Here is an 8,676-nt window from a genome sequence, read left to right as displayed (position 1 = left end):
GAGCTAACACCAATTCTCTTCAAACTATTCCACAAAATAGAAACAGAAGGAACATTACCAAATTCATTCTATGAAGCCACAGTCACCTTGGTACCTAAACCTCACAAAGACTCAACAAAGAAAGAGAATTTCAGGCCAATCTCCCTTATGAACATTGATGCAAAAATACTCAACAAAATACTCGCAAACTGAATACAAGAACACATCAAAGATATCATGCACCATGACCAAGTAGGCTTCATCCCAGGTATGCAGGGATGGTTCAATATAAGGAAATCCATCAATGTGATCCACCATATTAACAAACTGAAAGAAAAAAACCACATGATAATCTCCCTAGATGCTGAAAAAGCATTTGACAAAATCGAACATCCATTCATGTTCAAAGTATTGGAGAGATCAGGGATACAAGGCACATATCTAAACATAGTAAAGGCGATATGCAGCAAGCCTATAGCCAACATCAAACTGATCGGAGAGAAACTTAAAGCAATCCCACTGAAATCAGGGACAAGACAAGGCTGCCCTCTCTCTCCCTATCTCTTCAACATAGTGCTGGAAGTCCTTGCTAGAGCAATAAGACAGTTGAAGGAGAACAAGGGGATACAAGTTGGAAAGGAAGAAGTCAATTTATCACTATTTGCAGATGATATGATAGTATACATGAGTGACCCCAAAAACTCTACCAGGTACTCCTACAGCTGATAAACACCTTCAGCAAAGTGGCCGGATACAAAATTAACTCAAAAAAAACAGTAGCCCTCCTGTATACAAAAGACAAAAGGGCTGAGAAAGAAATTAGGGAAACAACACCCTTCACAATAGCCACAAATGACATAAGGTACCTCGGAGTAACCCTAACCAAGGAAGTCAAAGACTTGTATGAAAAAAATTTCAAACCTCTGAAGAAAGAACTAGAAGAAGATATAAGAAGATGGAAAGATCTCCCATGCTCATGGGTTGGCAGGATTAACATAGTAAAAATGGCCATCTTACCAAAAGCAATCTACAGATTCAATGCAATGCACATCAAATTACCAACACAATTCTTTACAGACCTGGAAAGAAAAATTCTCAACTTCATATGGAATAACAAGAAACCCAGAATTGCTAAAACAATCCTCTACAATAAAAGATCTTCTGGAGGTATCTCCATCCCTGATCTTATGTTGTACTATAGAACAACAGTTTTAAAAACTGCATGGTACTGGCATAGAAACAGAATGGTGGATCAATGGAACCGAACAGAGGACCCAGAAATAAACTCACACATTTATGGACACCTGATTTTGACAAAGACGCCAAGACCATACAATGGAATAAAGATAGCATCTTCAACAAATGGTGGTGGTCCAACTGGATGTCTACATGTAGAAAAACGAAAATAGATCCATTCTTATCACCCTGCACAAAACTGAAGTCCAAGTGGATCAAAGACCTCAACATAAAACCAGACTCATTAAATTGGCTTGAAATAAAAGTGGGGAATAGCCTAGAACTCATTGGTACAGGGGAAAACTTCCTGAACAGAACTCCAACAGCACAGGCTCTAAGAGCAACAATCAATAAATGGGACCTCATGAAACTGAAAAGCTTCTGCAAAGCAAAGGACACCATCATCAAAACAAAGCGACCTCCTACAGATTTGGAAAGAATCTTCACCAACCCTTTTTCTGACAGAGGACTCATATCAAGTATATATAAAGAACTAAAGAAGCTGAAAAGCAGCAAACCAAGTAACCCACTTAAAAAATGGGGAACAGAGCTAAACAGAGAATTCTATGTAGAGGAATACCGAATGGCAGAGAAGCACTTAAAGAAATGCTCAACCTCACTAGCCATTAGGGAAATGCAAATCAAAACAACCCTGAGATTTCACCTTACACCCATGAGAATGGCCAACATAAAAAACTCAAGTGACAGCACATATTGGAGAGGTTGTGGAGAAGAGATTGCTGGAATGCTGGAATGCTAGTAAATTTACTAGCTGGTTACTCGCATGCCTCGCTGGGTGCCTGTGCCCTTTGATGCCCTCACATTATGACTGTCTTCAGACAGAAAAGGGATCTTGGAATTGCAGCTGCCATTGTTACTGCCATCCCATTGGTGGCTGTTGGAGCTACCACCACGGCATTAGCCATGAGTCATACTGGGCAGACTGCTCAGACCCTGAATAACCTTTTAGCCAATGTAGCTCATGCCTTAGATGTACAAAAAGGAATTAATGCTCAACTAAAAGGAGGTTTGATGGTGTTCAAGCAGAGGATTGACCTCGTGCAGGAGCAAATTGATACCCTATGGCAAATTGCTCAAATTGGCTGTCAATGAAAGTATGCTGGACTTTGAGTCACTAGCATACAACATGAGAATTTTCCCTGTGCTGCAAATTAGGTAATTGGACTGAGAATTTGATACTACGATGGAGCAGCTGAGAGTGGCCATTGTCACGGTAAATTCTACCAGAGTGGACGCAGGACTAGCCACAGGATTATCATCATGGATTGCTGCAGCCATGAATCATCTGAAGAAATGGGCGGGCATGGGAGCATTAGCAGGCCTTCTGGTGTTGGTCACCTTGGTTTGCCTGTGGTATATATGCAAGATTAGAGTCTCACAACAGCGTAATGCAGTCATGACCATTCAGGCCTTTACAGCCATTGAAGCAGGACAGTCTCCCCAAACATGGTTGGCTACCATAAAAAGCCAAAATGTTACGCTCAGGATGCGAGGCTAAGCACTGCACTCAGGGTCAGCCTCTTTGGACCCAGAGAAGAGCATGTCTGATTGCATGTGGGTTGATGCCCCAGGTCCCGCCTCTGAAAAAATGGTATCGGACGGGTCTGATGCTCTTTGCATGGAGGACACCTAAATGAACATCAGTACAAAGTCCCAATTTCTTTCTTTTTTATTTTTTATTTTTTTATCAGTTACATTTTATTAACTCTGTATCCCAGCCGTGTCCCGATCCCTCATTCCCTCCCAGTCCCTCCCTCCCTCCCTCATCTCCACCATGCCAGTTTCCAAGTCCACTGATAGGGGGGACCTCCTCCCCATTCATCTGATCCTGTTTTATCAGGTATCTTCAGGACTGGCTGCAAAGCCCTTCTCTGTGGCCTAACACGACTGCTCCTCCCTTCGGGGGTGGGGAGACCAAAGAGCCAGTCATTGAGTTCCTGTTAGAAATAGTCCCTGTTCCCCTCACTTTGGGAAACCAATTGGTTACTGAGCTACCACAGGCTACATCTGAGTGGAGGTTCTAGGTTATATCCATACATGGTCCTTGGTTGAATGTCAGTCGCAGAAAAGACCCTGTGCCCAGATATATTTGGTCCTTGTGGAGCTCCTATCCTTTCCCCATCAGACTAACTCCCCTACTTTCTTATGATTCCCTGTACTCTGCCAAAGGTTTGGTCATGAGTCTTTGCTTTGAAAACACTGCTAGTTAGAGTCTTTCAGATGTGCTCAGTAGACTCCTCTCATACATTCAATGCACATCCCTTCTGTCTTTCTAAATGAGGATTGATCATCTTACCCCATGTCCGCTCAATTGATTATCTTTTTTAGGTGTATAGATTTCATTATGTTTATCATATCTTATAGGTCTATATAAGTGAGTATATCCCATGTTTGTCTTTCTCCTTCTGGGATATTTCACTCAGAATGATCTTTCTAGATCCCACCATTTGCCTGCAAATGTCATGATTTCCTCCTTTTTGATTGCTGAGTAGTATTCCATTGTATAAAAATACCACAATTTCTGTACCCATTCCACCTTTGATGGACATCTGGGTTGTTTCCAGGTTCTGGCTATTACAAATAGAGCTGCTATAAACATGGTTGAGCAAGTGTCCTTTTTGTGTACTTGAACAAACTTTGGGTATATACCTAGCAGTGGTATAGCTGGGTCTGGAGGAAGCACTATTCCTATTTGTCTTAGAAAGCGCCAGATAGCTTTCCAGAGTGGTTGTACCAGTTTACATTCCCACCAGCAGTGGAGGAGGGTTCCCCTTTCTCCACAACCTCTCCAGCATGTGTTATCGCTTGAGTTTTTCATCTTGGCCATTCTGATGGGTGCAAGGTGATATCTCAGGTTCATTTTGATTTGCATTTCCCTGATGGCTAATGAGGATGAGCATTTCTTTAAGTGTTTTTCTGCCATTCGATATTCCTCTGTCAAGAATTCTCTGTTTAGCTCTGTTCCCCATTTTTCAATTGGATTACTTGGATTGCTGCTTTTCAGCTTCTTCAGTTCTTTGTATATACTTGATATGAGTCCTCTGTCAGATAAAGGGTTAGTGAAGATTCTTTCCCAATCTGTAGGCAGTCGTTTTGTTTTGATGACGGTATCCTTTGCTTTACAGAAACTTTTCAGTTTCATGAGGTCCCATTTATTGATTGTTGCTCTTAGAGCCTGTGCTGTTGGTGTTCTGTTCAGGAAGTTGTCTCCTGTGCCAATGAGTTCTAGGCTGTTCCCCACTTTTTTTCCAATTGATTTAGGGTATCTGGTTTTATGTTGAGGTCCTCGATCCACTTTGACTTTAGTTTTGTGCAGGGTGATAAATATGGATCTATTTTCATTTTTCTGCATGTAGACATCCAGTTGGTCCAGCACCATTTGTTGAAGATGCTGTCTTTTTTCCATTGAATGGAATTGGCTTCTTTGACGAATATCGAGTATTCATAGGTGTGTGGATGTATTTCTGGGTCTTCTATGTGGTTCCATTGATCCTCCTTTCTGTTTCTATGCCAATACCATGCTGTTTTAATATCAGAGATCAGACCTCTACTCTTGCCTGATGCGTATAAAACAAAAAGGGGGAACTGTAGAGAGCTGCGTAATGCCGCGCCTGAAAGATGGAGCTGGTTTCCACCTTCCACCTTCCTGATGGTGATTGCTCTCTGTCACAAACAACTCCACATTTGGCTATGGCTGAGGATCTGGCTTGCTTCCATGTATGTGGACCTATCTGCATTGCCCACATGGCATGCTGAGGTTGGCTACCCAGAGGCTATTTAAAGTGGGCTGGCTTTACCCAGGGTCAGATGATTGTTCAAGGTTCCTGAATAAACTGCATTGAAAAAAAAAAGAATATAGATGGAACTTGATATACTATGGTCAGATGAGAAGAGGAGGAGGACCTCCCCTATCAGTGGACTGGGAGAGAGGCATAGAAGAGGAAGGGAAGTTGGGATTGGAAGGGGATGAGGAAGGGGGCTACAGCTGGGATACAAAGTGAATAAACTGTAATTAATAAAAATAATCATTAAAAACTTAAAAGAAAAAATGAAAACCTTTAATACTGATAGGGAGAAATCAACGATCAATTAAAAAAATACAGACCACCTCTCAAAGACTCTACTTATCGAGGTATCAAAGCAGAAGCTGAGACTCATAGCCAAATTTTGGGCAGAATGCATGGAATTTTATGAAAAGGGGGGGATAAAAAGACCTGGAGGGGCTGGACCTCCACAAGGAGTGCAACAGAGTCAAAATAAACTGGGCCTGGGGGACCTACAGAGACTGATACCCCAGCTAAGTACCATGCATGGAGAGGACCTAAAACTCCTGCTCAGATGTAGCCCAAAGACCCAGTCTCCAAGTGGGTTCCCTAGTAAGTGGAGCAGGGGCTATCTCTGGCACATACTCTGATCACCTCTCCCTGAGGGGTGGAGCAGCCTTGCCAGTCCATAGAGTAAAGCAATGCAGCCAGTCCTGATGAGAGCTGACAGGCTAGAGTCAGACAGAATGTGAGGATATCCTCCACTATCAGTGAACTGGGAGAGGGACATAGAGGGAGAACAGGGAGGGTAGGATTAGGAGGAGATAAAGGAGGGGGCCACAGCCAGGATACAATGTGAATAAATTGTAATAAATAATAATAATTCAAAATTTTAAATAAAAAAAAAACACCTTACCTATATCTAGCATTATTTGAGCGCAAAAGCTGAATGAATGAAAGGATTATATCAACAGTACTTGACACCAGACTGTAATGGCTAAATTTCATTTTTTTAAATAAAATGTGGTATACACTTCAAAAAAATGAACAAAAATGTTAACTAGGTATATACATTTACATACACACATGGGTCTACATATTTTCCTAAAGGAATGTATCCATGACCTTTCAACAACCTCAGTAGATACAGGTGTCATTAACTGGTGTGGTGGAACCTGTGATCCTAGCATACAAAATGACCAGGAGTTTTCGGTCAGCCTCAGCTGCATAGAAAATTCCTATTTCTATTTCATTTAGATTTTCAAACTTTGTGGCATATAGGCTTTTGTAGTAAGATGTAATGATGTCCCTCACCTGAGGAATGGATGCAGAAATTGTGGTACATTTACACAATGGAATACTGCACAGCAATTAAAAGCAAGGAAATCATGAAATTTGCAAGCAAATGGATGGATCTAGAAAAGATCATCCTGAATGTGGTAACTCAGAAGCAGAAAGACACACATGGTATATATTCACTTAAAAGTGGATATTAGACGTGTAATATAGGATGAACATACTAAAATCTATATACCTAAAGAAGCTAAGCAAGAAGGTAGACCTTTGGGAAGTCACTCAATCCTCACAAGAGAAAGTCAAATGGGATAGACATCAGAAGAGGTAGAAAACAGGGAATAGGACAGGAGCCTACCACAGAGGGCTTCTGAAAGACTCTACCAAGTAGGGTATCAAAGCAGATGCTGAGATTCATAACCAAACTTTGGGCAGAGTATAGGGAATACTGAAAAAGGGGGAGATAGAAAGACCTGGAGGGGACAGGAGCATTACAAGAAGACCAAGAGAACCAAAAATTCTGGGCCCAGGGATCTTTTCTGAGACTGATACTCCAACCAAGGACCATGAATGGTGATAACCTAGAAGCCCTGCTCAGATGTAGCCCATGGCAGCTCAGTCTCCAAGTGGGTTTCCCTGGTAAGGGGAGCAGGGGTTGTCTCTGACATGAATTTAATTGTTGGCTCATGGATCACCTCCCCCTGTGGCAGGGAGGGGACAGCCTTACCAAGGCACAGAGGAAAACAGTGCAGCCAGTCCTGATTAGACTTGACAGACTAGGGTTGGAAAGAATGGGAGGAGGACTTCCCCTATCAGTGGACTAGGAGAGGGGCATAGGAGAAGAAGAGAGGGAGAATGGGACTGGTAGGAGATGAGGGAGGGTACTACAGCTGGGATACAAAATGAATAAATTGTAATAAATAAAAAATTTAAAACATTAATTCCCTATCTCAAAAATCAATGAAAACAAAACAAAACAACAGCAATTAAATATTTCAGTTATTTAATAAAAAAGAAAAGTGGATACAGGAGGGAACATGAGTGGAAGACATCTTCCTTCCATTCTTATTTCCTTATTTTCCCTCACACTCCTGGTGAACTCACACTCTCACTGAACATTCAGCTTTAGAATCACCACTTCCTGAAAGACTTTTGTCAATCTTCTTTGCCAAGGTTTTGCTGTTGAAAATTACTGCTTATAGCATCATCAACTACATTCTCAATACATATTATGATTTTTACCATATATCTTTCATCTTACTATTGCAAACAAGCTTCATATGTGATGAATTTTGAATATTTATGGGTAGTGATAAATGGCAAATGAGTGGTACCTTCAAAAGACTGGATAACCTACTTTCCCATACTAGGTACTTGGCTTGACTTGACCTGTCAGAGGATCCACATGACATAGAGGACCAAACATGAAGACTTAGTTATACCCATTTTGTATAACTTATGTACTTATAAATTTTGTGTTAATATAAGGAGCTTTAAAGTTTCAGATGAAAAAGGGAATTCAAAACTACTAAAGCAGGATAATTTCATGAACTTAGTAGATGTTAGCAAATATTTTGTGATAGTCTTAAATAGTCATGACAATTTATATCAATAATAAATTAATGTACACTTCAGATGAACTGATTATTTGCAGGACTCGTTCATTTAGATAAGCTATGTTTGTGATGGTCAATTTTATTTTTATCACATTTACATCCTTTGTAGGAATCCCTATGCTTGGTGGAGAGACAAATTCAAAGCTTCCTTGGTAATTTTGCAATAAATAATGAACACAACAAAGCAAAAAAAAGTTGTCAACATATTATTTTTATTGTTTATGTGGGAATTTCATATAATATGTATTGCATTTCTTTTCCATTGTTCCCAGGTTCAAATACTTAACCATTTTACACACTATATTTTTTCTAATTAAATACATCAATTAAATATTTGTTGCATATATGCATATTAGAATATGATCATAGTCTCAATGCCAAATCCCTTAAAGAAACCTGAGTTCATCCTGCTGCACCCTGGCACCACCCCTAAGAAGAAGTCATCAGTCCTGAAGAGTTCTATACTTCAGCACCTTGATCACAAATTTTGTATATATTAATTTATTACAATTTGTTTCCCCTCTGCTGCACCCTCCCTCTTCAACTCCCAGTCCCACCCACTGACCTTCTCCTACACTTGGGCCCTTTCTCTAGTTACCTGATAGGGTAGGTCTTCCTCCCCTTTCTATCTAACCCTAACTTATCAGATGTCATCAAGGCTAGCTGCATCATCTTCCTCTGCAGTCTGATTCTCAGGTTATTGTTCCCCTTCTGTCCTCAATTCCCTGTACTTATGACACTCTTCCTGCCTTCTCTATTTCAGGCTC

This window comes from Meriones unguiculatus (assembly GCF_030254825.1).
Source record: "Meriones unguiculatus strain TT.TT164.6M chromosome Y unlocalized genomic scaffold, Bangor_MerUng_6.1 ChrY_unordered_Scaffold_25, whole genome shotgun sequence".
NCBI lineage: Eukaryota > Metazoa > Chordata > Mammalia > Rodentia > Muridae > Meriones > Meriones unguiculatus.
The sequence above is the reverse complement of the archived record's forward strand: the minus strand, read 5'-3'. Positions refer to the sequence as shown.